This window comes from Bombina bombina, chromosome 2 (genome assembly GCF_027579735.1).
Source record: "Bombina bombina isolate aBomBom1 chromosome 2, aBomBom1.pri, whole genome shotgun sequence".
NCBI lineage: Eukaryota > Metazoa > Chordata > Amphibia > Anura > Bombinatoridae > Bombina > Bombina bombina.
In genome coordinates this window covers 1,062,063,817-1,062,076,627 of record NC_069500.1, presented here as the reverse complement: position 1 = coordinate 1,062,076,627, position 12,811 = coordinate 1,062,063,817, and the positions used below count along the sequence as shown (strand labels likewise).

At 37.0% G+C, this 12,811-nt stretch overlaps 1 protein-coding gene across 1 annotated transcript in view; it reads left to right on the top strand.

Annotated features, from left to right (window-relative positions):
- MGARP (mitochondria localized glutamic acid rich protein) overlaps nt 1-11,543 on the top strand; it is a 116,150-nt gene extending 104,607 nt beyond the window's left edge. The window contains exon 7 of the mRNA XM_053700208.1: nt 10,842-11,543. The gene's annotated coding sequence lies outside the window, so the exon portion shown is untranslated. The remainder of the gene's footprint in view (nt 1-10,841) is intronic.
- The last annotated feature ends 1,268 nt before the right edge of the window (nt 11,544-12,811 follow it).

Genomic DNA, 12,811 nt, shown 5'->3' with positions numbered 1-12,811 from the left:
CCCAATACGTCCGCCTAAGCTCGCCTACCTTCGCCGCCGCGGACCTTGAATACGTTCGCCTAAGTTATCAAATAAAGCTGTCAAAAAGCCGCGGGGCGATGAGCAGCGGACTGTGACAGTTATCACTCATCCGATCTCGCTGCCCTTCGGCTTTTTCCCAGCTTTATTGCTAGCCTGTCACTAAGCACTCACACTAAACTACACTGTTCTACCCCCTATACCGGCGCCCCCGGAGGCCCCCGCAACTAAATAAAGTTACTAACCCCTAAACCGCCGCTCCTAGACCCCGCCGCAAGTCTTATAAATGTATTAACCCCTAAACCGCCGCTCCCGGACACCGCTGCCACCTACATTATACCTAGTAACCCCTATCCTGCCCCCCTATACCGTCGCCCTCTATTATAAAATTATTAACCCCTATCCTGCTGATCCCGCACCTCTCCGCAACTAAAGAAATAGTTTAACCCCTAAACCGCCGCTCCATGAACCCGCCGCAACCTATAATAAATTTATTAAGCCCTATCCTGCCCCCCACTACGCCGCCGCCACTGTAATAAAATGATTAACCCCTAAACCTAAGTCTAACCCTAACCATAACGCCCCCCTAACTTAAATATTAATTAAATAAATCTAAATAAATTAACTCTTATTAACTAAATGAATCCTATTTAAAACTAAATACTTACCTTTAAAATAAACCCTAATATAGCTACAATATAAATAATAATTATATTCTAGCTATTTTAGGATTTATTTTTATTTTACAGGTACCTTTCAATTTATTTTAACCATGTACAATAACTATTAAATAGTTATTAACTATTTAATAGCTTACCTAGCTAAAATAAAGAGAAATGTACCTGTGAAATAAATCCTAACCTAAGTTACAATTACACCTAACACTACACTATACTTTAATAAATTATTCCTATTTAAAAATAAATACTTACCTGTAAAATAAACCCTAAGATAGCTACAATGTAATTAATAATTATATTATAGCTATCTTAGGATTTATATTTATTTTACAGGTAACTTTGTATTTATTTTAGCTAGTTAGAATAGTTATTAAATAGTTATTAACTATTTAATAACTACCTAGCTAAAAGAAATACAAAATTACCTGTAAAATAAATCCTAACCTAAGTTACAATTAAACCTAATACTACACTATCATTAAATTAACTAAATAAACTACCTACAAAGAACTACAATGAAATACAATTACATAAACTAACTAAAGTACAAAAAATAAAAAAAGCTAAGTTACAAAAAATAAAAAATTAAGTTACAAACATGTTAAAAATATTACAACAATTTTAAGCTACTTACACCTAATCTAAGCCCCCTAATAAAATAACAAACCCCCCAAAATAAAAAAAATCCCTACCCTATTCTAAATTACATAAATTTCAAAGCTCTTTTACCTTACCAGCCCTTAAAAGGGCCATTTGTGGGGGCATGCCCCAAAAAGTTCAGCTCTTTTGCCTGTAAAATAAAAATACAACCCCCCCCCCAACATTAAAACCCACCACCCACATACCCCTAATCTAACCCAAACCCCCCTTACAAAAACCTAACACTAATCCCCTGAAGATCATCCTACCTTGAGTCGTCTTCACTCAGCCGAGCCACCGATGGAACTGAAGAGGACATCCGGAGCGGAAGAAGTTAATCCTCCAAGCGGCGCTGAAGAAATCTTCCATCCGATGAAGTCATCATCCAGGCGGCGCTGAAGAAGTCTTCGATCCGGCCGATGTCATCTTCAAAGAGGCGCTGAAGAGGTCTTCTATCCGGGCGAAGTCATCTTCCAAGCCGGGTCTTCAATCTTCCTTCCGCCGACGCGGAACCACCTTCTTCACCGACGGACTACGACGAATGACGGCTCCTTTAAGGGACGTCATCCAAGATGGCGTCCCCTCAATTCCGATTGGCTGATAGGATTCTATCAGCCAATCGGAATTAAGGTAGGAAAATCTGATTGGCTGATGGAATCAGCCAATCAGATTGAGCTCGCATTCTATTGGCTGTTCCGATCAGCCAATAGAATGCGAGCTCAATCTGATTGGCTGATTGGATCAGCCAATCGGATTGAACTTGAATCTGATTGGCTGATTCCATCAGCCAATCAGATTTTCCTACCTTAATTCCGATTGGCTGATAGAATCCTATCAGCCAATCGGAATTGAGGGGACGCCATCTTGGATGACGTCCCTTAAAGGAGCCGTCATTCGTCGTAGTCCGTCGGTGAAGAAGGTGGTTCCGCGTCGGCGGAAGGAAGATTGAAGACCCGGCTTGGAAGATGACTTCGCCCGGATAGAAGACCTCTTCAGCGCCTCTTTGAAGATGACATCGGCCGGATCGAAGACTTCTTCAGCGCCGCCTGGATGATGACTTCATCGGATGGAAGATTTCTTCAGCGCCGCTTGGAGGATTAACTTCTTCCGCTCCGGATGTCCTCTTCAGTTCCATCGGTGGCTCGGCTGAGTGAAGACGACTCAAGGTAGGATGATCTTCAGGGGATTAGTGTTAGGTTTTTGTAAGGGGGGTTTGGGTTAGATTAGGGGTATGTGGGTGGTGGGTTTTAATGTTGGGGGGGGGGTTGTATTTTTATTTTACAGGCAAAAGAGCTGAACTTTTTGGGGCATGCCCCCACAAATGGCCCTTTTAAGGGCTGGTAAGGTAAAAGAGCTTTGAAATTTATGTAATTTAGAATAGGGTAGGGATTTTTTTTATTTTGGGGGGGTTTGTTATTTTATTAGGGGGCTTAGATTAGGTGTAAGTAGCTTAAAATTGTTGTAATATTTTTAACATGTTTGTAACTTAATTTTTTATTTTTTGTAACTTAGCTTTTTTTATTTTTTGTACTTTAGTTAGTTTATGTAATTGTATTTCATTGTAGTTCTTTGTAGGTAGTTTATTTAGTTAATTTAATGATAGTGTAGTATTAGGTTTAATTGTAACTTAAGTTAGGATTTATTTTACAGGTAATTTTGTATTTCTTTTAGCTAGGTAGTTATTAAATAGTTAATAACTATTTAATAACTATTCTAACTAGCTAAAATAAATACAAAGTTACCTGTAAAATAAATATAAATCCTAAGATAGCTATAATATAATTATTAATTACATTGTAGCTATCTTAGGGTTTATTTTACAGGTAAGTATTTATTTTTAAATAGGAATAATTTATTAAAGTATAGTGTAGTGTTAGGTGTAATTGTAACTTAGGTTAGGATTTATTTCACAGGTACATTTCTCTTTATTTTAGCTAGGTAAGCTATTAAATAGTTAATAACTATTTAATAGCTATTGTACATGGTTAAAATAAATTGAAAGGTACCTGTAAAATAAAAATAAATCCTAAGATAGCTAGAATATAATTATTATTTATATTGTAGCTATATTAGGGTTTATTTTAAAGGTAAGTATTTAGTTTTAAATAGGATTCATTTAGTTAATAACAGTTAATTTATTTAGATTTATTTAATTAATATTTAAGTTAGGGGGCGTTAGGGTTAGGGTTAGGTTTAGGGGTTAATCATTTTATTACAGTGGCGGCGGCGTAGTGGGGGGCAGGATAGGGGTTAATAAATTTATTATAGGTGGCGACGGTGTAGGGGGGGCAGATTAGGGGTTAATAAATGTATTATAGGTGGCGACGGTGTAGGGGGGGCAGGATAGGGGTTAATACATTTAATATAGGTTGCGGCGGGTTCAGGGAGCGGCGGGTTAGGGGTTAATACATTTATTATAGTTGCGGTGGGCTCCGGGAGCGGCGGTTTAGGGGTTAATATGTATAGAGTAGCTTGCGGTGGGCTCCGGGAGCGGCGGTTTAGGGGGTAATAACTTTATTTAGTTGCGGCGGTGTAGGGGGGGTCAGATTAGTGGTGTTTAGACTCGGGGTACATGTTAGGGTGTTAGGTGTAGACAGCTCCCATAGAAATCAATGGGATGTCTGTCAGCAGCGAACTTGTACTTTCGCTATGGTCAGACTCCCATTGATTCCTATGGGATCCGCCGCCTCCAGGCTGGCGCTTTGAAAACCAGGTACGCTGGGCCGTAAAAGTGCCGAGCGTACCTGCTAGTTTTTTGATAGCTAGCAAAAGTAGTGAGAATGTGCCGCACTTGTGTGCGGAACATCTGGAGTGACGTAAGAATCGATCTGTGTCGGACTGAGTCCGGCGGATCGAAGCTGACGTCACAAAATTCTACTTTTGCCGGTCTCGAGCCTTTGATAACTAAGGCGTATCAGCCTCGCCACAAATACGCTGCGGAATACGCAGCGTATTTGAGGTTGACGGCTTGATAACTACCCCCCACAGTATGTACATATAAATATATATATATATACACATACATATACATAGTTAGACATGTATATGTATGTATCTTTATGTTAAAGCCCTTTGCCTACCTTTTTACTTGAGACCTCATATTTGGAGCCCTAAACAATTTTTAATGCAATATTTTTTTAAGTAATTTTAATTAGACAGTGTTATTAGAGTATAACTGTACTTTTAAATATATTTTTTATGTTTTTTGTGCCACCTTTTTGTCTCTCGTAACAGCTAACCAGAGCTCTGAATTAGTGCTAACCCGACACCCGTTAAATTCGATTGCACTCAAGCGAACGCGTTTTTGTTCAACTCTTAATACTCACACTACTTCCAACGTGCACAAAACGCCGCAATATACCCCTTATAGTACACGCACAACAGTTAGCATGCCACTCATTGTCTAGCCCGGAATAGGGCAAAGAAGGCACCTGTTACCCATCAAATAAGAACAGCAAGAAAGAATGAGCAGGAGAGTTTATAAGATTTTTAGGATCAGAACTGGGTTAAATCCTCTTGATTAAAAATATATCTTACAGCGCTCAAAATATCTCAATATTGCCTTTTGATAATGGGGTACCTAGCTACCCCTGAAATAGAATATGTAGTGATAGAATATCAAAAAAGCGCCTAACTAGAGGCTATGAGAAGTGGGTTAGATCTTAGGAGTGTTATCTCCTATCAAGTGTATGTGTAAACCAATATTATTTAAAGTATGGGTAATCTAACAATTTTGGTTAACAATTTGACAAGTTTAATATCTACATACAATTGATTTTACATACAATTAAAAACATGGATCCATGTACATATTACAAATATTGTACAAAATAAAACAATGAATGACAGTAAGTAACAATTGTTTGATGTTGACAATAGATTAAAAATGGTAACAATGAATAGCATATATTTGATATTAAAACAATGGTTGTTTAAAATAACTATATAATAATCTTTGAATAATATGTTGATGATTAGAAGATGTTCATTTTCTTAAAAAAGTCCTTAAAACATGGTACAGGTGTATGGTACTAGGTAGATAATCGATTAATTTATCTTTTATCCTTTAAATAATATGTCCTCCTTTGATAAGAAAAAAGTTTTAAATAATGTGTCCTCCTCAGTGACAAAATTGTGGATAGATTACGTGAAAAAATACGTGAAAAATAAAATGAAAATATGTGGATCAAAAATAATAAATAAAAATTAAAAATTTAAAAATTCAAAATTAAAATGTTTTGTAATCCAAAGTTAGTGATAGTGAAAAATCAATTAAGAGAAAGTGTGTAAGGTTCAAATCCTTTGTCCAATAGTTATTTAGTGTTTCAGGTGTGGGTGTGGTGTTGCTGGTTATGGTTTCAAATCCTCCTTTCCGACAAATACTTTTGTAGTGTTATTTGTAGTAAGAGACTTTATCTTCATAAAACCTAAAAACAATAAAACAACATAGTGCAATATTGCTATATAAATGAAATAAACAATGAAATAATGCTCACCAAATACTGTCAACGCGTTTCGGCCTCTCAATTAGGCCTTTTTCAAGACTATATTTTCTGGTGAGATGTAGTGGCTATTTAAAGTATATTCTACCAATCATAGGGTCGTGATTTTGGCGCCAAAAAACGCTATTTTGACCTGACCCGGATATGCTCTTGTAATTCCTCTTACGTTTTGTTTATAAACTTCTATTTTGTTTAACTGTTGTTTTTAATTCTTCTTATTATTGCCTTTTATAGTGTGGTACTTTTTGACATTTGATGTGATAGTTTTTGTACATTTCGTTGGTTAGATTTTCATTTGTTAGACCGGATGTTTATCTCTGAATGGGACCGGAACTATTAGAAGCAGAAAGTCTGTTTGATTTGTTCCGTTCCTTTCGTTAAACCGGATGTTTGTGTCTGAACTAAACCGGAAGTATCAAAGGTAGGAAGTGACGTCATTATGTATTGCGTCATTTCCGGTCTGCTTCATGTTTACAAACACTGGCGGTTACTATGACGATACCTCCGATATTTTGTTTTACAAAGGTGCCAATTAGTTAGCGGAGATTTCTTATAATTAAATAATATTGGTTTACACATACACTTGATAGGAGATAACACTCCTAAGATCTAACCCACTTCTCATAGCCTCTAGTTAGGCGCTTTTTTGGGTTAAATCCTCTAACAGAAAAGATAGTTCAGAGTTTTAGTTATTATTTTATTGACTCTTTTTGGCTCAATATAAAATTAAATAGAGGCCCATACACAGCACACAGGTTTTCCGTTTAGATAGTTAGAAGTTATAGTTGTCTCTTTTTTTTTTTTTTTAAATAATTTTTATTGAGGTATCAAAGACATACAAAAACAAATTCTTGCCGTTATCATGGCAACACACCTATCAACATACATCAGTACTTATGTACCTAATACAAAGGCATGTCTTAGAGACCGTAAACAACATAAGACCTTAAACCATAAGGAAATATATCTAGCCATGAATAATACCTCTTTTTACATACATACATTTTCAAGTGGACATCTAGCATACAAAGCAACAACTATAACTATGCGGCCTAGTTACAATGAAAAATTTCTGATTAGGAATCAATAGGCCTATATTTGTCCATAGGATATATAACAAAACATACAACTAAATAATGTAACATAGAAAAGAAATCAGAATATAATATTTGTCACCTGGCCATAGTTTCCCCTCAAAACCATAGTAGGTTTAAGGCATTATTTTAAATTATATATTGCAATAGCGTCCAGGTGAATGGGTAGTAATTCTAAATGTTGTCACAGAACCCCCCTAAAATATGCAAAAATATGAATAGAACACACCTCAGTGGAAAAATTAGCGGCCACTCTAGGACCATGGGTGTTGAAAATAAGTATGAGGTAAATGTAGGAGGTTATAGCTGCAGGGGCCCTCTAAGACCCAACATATCTATTTACACATTAGTGTTGGTTGTATAGGCCCTTTGTAAGCCTATGAGCAAACATGCTAGAGTTTTTGGACACAAAAACTTGTGGGAATCTCTTAAAATAGCGAACATGGGCTCTCATCTATTATATTTGTCTCCCAACAGTCATTTTACATTTTCCCAATTGCAACAACAAAATATGGTGTATCAGGTAAATGTCAGCCCGCCTAAAATATGCAGAAATGGAACTGTAAACCTACCTTAATTAAAAATTAGCGGCCACTTTTGAACCACAAATTTTGAAAATAAATATGAGGTAAATGTAGGGGGTTAATAGCTGCAGGGGCCCTTTAGGACCCAACAGATTGGTGGGGTTCTATATACTTTTCTAGTTGCAATGACAAAATATGATATAGCAGTGCAGTAAATGTCAACCTAACAAACATTTCCTTAATATCAAAGAATAAACTGCAAATAACACTGCCAGATGGACAGCTCTAATCCCATACACTTAGAGTATATTATACAGCATCCGACTAAGAAACAATGTGCTACTCTAAGCTATACATATGTGGTCATGTCTACCTCTATACACATGGGCAGCTAAGCAAGCCATTAGGCATTTTCTAAGAGAATAATAAAGAGAACATTGCTGGTAAAATTATCTGAACATTAGGCTGGGCTGAGTGGATCATCAGATATCTTCATAACATCGTCCCAACCACCAGTCCAGACAGAGAACACCAAAATGCCCTGAGCACAGACTGGACATGCATCAAGTAATGCAAATAATTATGGAACCATGACACAAGACCCACGGTTCAGACATAACAGATTTGTTCCCACACACACACTTAAGGTAGTGTTGGGAGAGAAAACAGAGACAATCACATTAAGGCCCATCCAAATGTTCTCAGGTCTTCGCAAGCAGGCACAAAGTTCTGAACCAGGATCTTTCACACACTTGTCCCATGTAAATCTACTCACATCTAGCACCGCATAGGTCAAAGAATCCCCCACTGTCCCTCTATGCTGGCAGGGGCTATGTGTAGTTACCCTATGCCGATCCGGACCTCTATAATTGCGATGGCAATGAGGCAAAAGCGAGAGGCACGGTTCACAGACGTATCTTGACTTTGTGTGGTCAGCCAGGAGACGGCTCCTCCAAACGATAACGGGACAGCGGGCAATAAGTATAGATTCCAAGAGTCTTCTTCTGAGCAAAAGTTCAGCAATAGAAATCCCGTGTCAGGCAAAAAGAAGTGTCCCGATGCCAGTAGCTCAAGCCTAGAGTGCAGACCCTCCCCTGTCATCAGCTCAGCTCGGTCCCACCCCGGAGAGCTGGCCGCATCTCCCCGGTTAGGGACCAAAGCAGGCAAGGAGCTCTCACAAGCGCCCAGCCGCACACAGACCTGTGTATCCGTAACAATATGCGGGTTCGTGCCAGTTATTGCGTTGTCACACAATTTAGAGAGCTCCGTGTTCGCCCCTCTCTTACTCCCGGATAACTCCATCTTGGTATGAGAAAGTGCCATGTGGGACAGAAGGCGGTCAAATCTAGCGTATATTGTGCAGTCAAAATCAGTCATCCAACCTTGTATAGCCACAAGTAATTACTCAATGTTCAGTCTTATAGGTAATGTAGAAGGAGATTTAGAAAATATCTCCACATACCCGGTTCCCCGGGGGGGAGGGGGTGCTGAGAAATTCCCGCCAAAAATAAACTGCAGCGATCCAGTCTGAGAGACCCTGAGGTTGCACTATATAGGTATTGCCTTTGCCAGCAAATTATTCCCTTTCATATGACTCAAACTTCTGTGCTGGATGGCATCAAAATATATTTATTACATGGCGGAATGTAATTTAATCTGCCAGAGCTCCCAGTTTTGCGGCCATCTTCAGCCTGAGCCCGGACACGCCCCCCTATAGTTGCCTCTTTTTTGGAGCAAATATAAAATGCATGAAATAAACAATATTACAACTAATGAGAACAAGCTATTATTTAAAGTTGTATGCTTAAAGAAATACAACAAGGGCAATATTGATAAAGCCAATCTGGCCTTTATTATGTTTTTTTTTGGTGCAGCAGATTGTACAGATTTTTTTAAAATAAATATTTATCCTTTGTCATACTGGCGTTGTGTGGCCAATTACTTGCCCCTTTACTAGCGCAGATATTCACATTATTGATACATTTTTCTTAGTTTCATTACCGCTACAGAATGTGCTGAGAAAGTTTACATAAGATGTGGATTCTTAGGGGTAGAATATAACCTTTTCAAAAGCATTTAATGTATTTTGTTCTTCAGCATTAGTCATTAAAGTCATGGGGAATTCTTGAAGATAAATAATTTGGAAAACATTTCTAGACCCCAGATACAGAGATGATATAAAATAATGTATATAGCACTCAATTCACCAGCTAGCATTGTATAGGATCTATAATTACTACAGGTTGAAAGCCCTTTATCCAAACTGCTTGTGACCTGAAAAGGATTGCATTTCGGAAGAGTTTGGATTTTGAAATATTTGCATCTTTAAAATGGGATAGTTTTTTTATAGGGGATCGGACCAAGGGTAAACAACAATATCAATTAGGCAATGTTTACATGTCATACTACAGCTTATACATGTAACCTAAAGGTAGTTTTATATAAGTTTAATACCTTTGTATACATTGTACCCTCAGAAAGCTAGTACAGTACTGTAATCCAAAAGGTAAAACTGTAGTTGTTGTTTTAAAGGGACACTCAAGTCAAAATTAAACTTTCATGGTTCAGATAGAGCAGGCAATTTTAAACAACTTTCCTATTTACTTCCCTTAGCAAAATGTGCAGTCTTTTTGTATTTACACTTTTTGAGTCACCAGCTTCTACTGAGCATGTGCAAGAATGCATAAAATATACGTATATGCATTTGTGATTGGCTGATGGCATTCACATGATGCAGTGGGAGTGAAAATAGACATAGCTTTGTAATCTATCTGCTACTCATTTGAAGTTCAGACTAAGAGGCCGATTTATCAACTTGCGGACGGACATGATTAGCTGTAGCAAATAATTTACGCCCGCCATCGATAAATGCTGACAGCATATGCTGTCGGCATTTATCATTGCACAAGCATTTGTTGTGAAATGCTTGTGCAATACCGCCCCCTGCACATTCGCAGCCAATCGTCCGCTAGCAAGGGGTGTCAATCATCCTGATCGTATATGATCGGGATGATTGCTGTCCGCTGCGTCAGAGGTGGCGGATGAGTTAAGGAGCAGCGCTGCTTCTTAATTTAAGTTTCTGTCGAGCCATAAACTTCGGAGGTAGATTGCAACATTTGCTGCTCGATAAATTGTGTTGTTATCGTGCATTTGTTGATTATTCAAATCTATACACACACACCAAAAAAAGGCAGAACAGATAATGACTTGCAGGTGGGGAAACATAGTAATTTTTAATTTATTTAAAAAAAAAAAATTAATTAAAATGTTTGGATTTCAGAATGTTTGGATTTTGGAATTCTAGATTTGGCATTTGTACCTGTATTTTAAATCTAATGTCTTCAGCAATGCTGACTTTTACTTTTTTTTTTCTTTTTCTTACAGAAAGCAAATTTACATTGAATTTGATGCCCAAGATACCCATCACAACCAGATCACCATTGTTCTTGATATCCAACGTCTACCTGTAGCATGAATGCATATTTCCCTGTACTTAATTATATGTTCCCATTGAAATATACAGTGCTGCTTTTTCATGTTGCTCAAATTTGAGGAAAGTTAAATTGCTAATAGGTACTATATATTTAACCCTTTCTCTGCTGGATGGGATGTTAGAAAATGTATTTCTTTACCAAATTCCACAGGGAAAATGTGAATTAATTTTGATAGTACACGCTACAATAATAAGGCATCTTAATAAGTACTAACCAGTGACTTGTTTGATTAACTCTATGGCATTTATTTACTGTCATCCCTGCCCTGCAAGGGACATATTTAGTCCTAATTATGTGATTAGAACTAAATAAATATGGCGCATAACTGACAGTTTGACATAGTGTTGAACAATATTTCTTTTAACACTGCCCCCGTGCCATTTCATCAGAAATGCATTGCTTGTCACAGGGATTCCAATTCATAGCCATTCCAATCCAGTAGAAACGCATATAATAACTAATTTATTACAAGCTTTGTAAATGCTTTAGTTGCACCACCCCTGTACATTCTATAGGGACAATTCCACAGTGGTGCTCCAATACTTTAGAAAACACTTTAAGAATTCAACAGTTTTGACATCTCAGAAACCTATTTTGGCCTTTTTTTTTTGCCTGTGTTCCTCTTACATCTTAACGGGACATAAAACGTCAGAATTCAGACAGAACGTGTCATGTTAAACAACTTTTCAGTTTACTTCATTTTTCAAATTTACTTTGTTCTTTTGGTATCCTTTTTTAAAAAGCATACCTAGGTAGGCTCAGGAGAGTGAATGTGTCTTGAGCACTATTTTGGAGCAGTTTGCAACAATATTTGTAACAATGTTATACATTGTTGCAAGCAGTTTTGACCTATAATGCTGAATAATCTATTGAATTGTTTAAAAAAACTACTACAAACTGACATTAAGGATAGGCGAATGTCTCTAAAAATTTGAAATTTAAATTGAATTTTGATACATTCGTTCGTTCAAATCGAATTTTCAATGTTTATATAACATTCTAACATTCTATTTTTGAATTTTTCAATAACATTCGAAAATATTCGTTCGAATAATAGAATGTTTAGCTATGTATTTTATCACATTCAATTTCAAAATGTAATATTCAAATTCAAAATAGTATTTCTAGTCTACGACTGTGTTTTATAAATGTAAAATTCGAATTTGAATGTTCATAATAAATTGAATATACACATTCCATTTTTGAATGTGTATATTCGATCTATTATGAACATTCAAATTCGAAAGTGACATTCGAAAACTGAAAACTACATTCGATTCTAGAGTTTTTAAGAATATTCATTCTTATCAACCTTTGATTATGTAAATCGAATTTCGTTCTAACATTCAAATTCCAATATAAACACATTCGCCTATCCCTAGCTGTCATATAGTGCTCAGGATTTGTGCACACTCCTTAGCCTACCTAGGTTTGTTCATCACCAAAGAGTACCAAGAGAATTAAGTAGATTGGATAATAAAAGTAAACTGGAAAGTAGTTTCAAATCACATGCTCTGTCTAAATCACATGCTCTGTCTCAAGTTTAATATTAAGTTTCATGTCCCTTTAATAATCATAGCTGTTACAATATTACTCAGATAACACCTTTAAATGATAACATTTTAATGCAGTCATCACAGTGTTCATTTCTGACTATATTTCAGTATTTTGATTTCCATCTAAAGGGGAGGAGTATTCACGGCTTCATTCATTCATTACTTGTGGGAATTAAGAACCTGGCCACCAGGAGGAGGCAAAGACACCCCAGCCAAAGGCTTAAATACCTCCCCCACTCCCCTCATCCCCCAGTCATTCTTTGCCTTTCGTCACAGGAGGTGGCAGAGAGGTGCTATCCTTGGC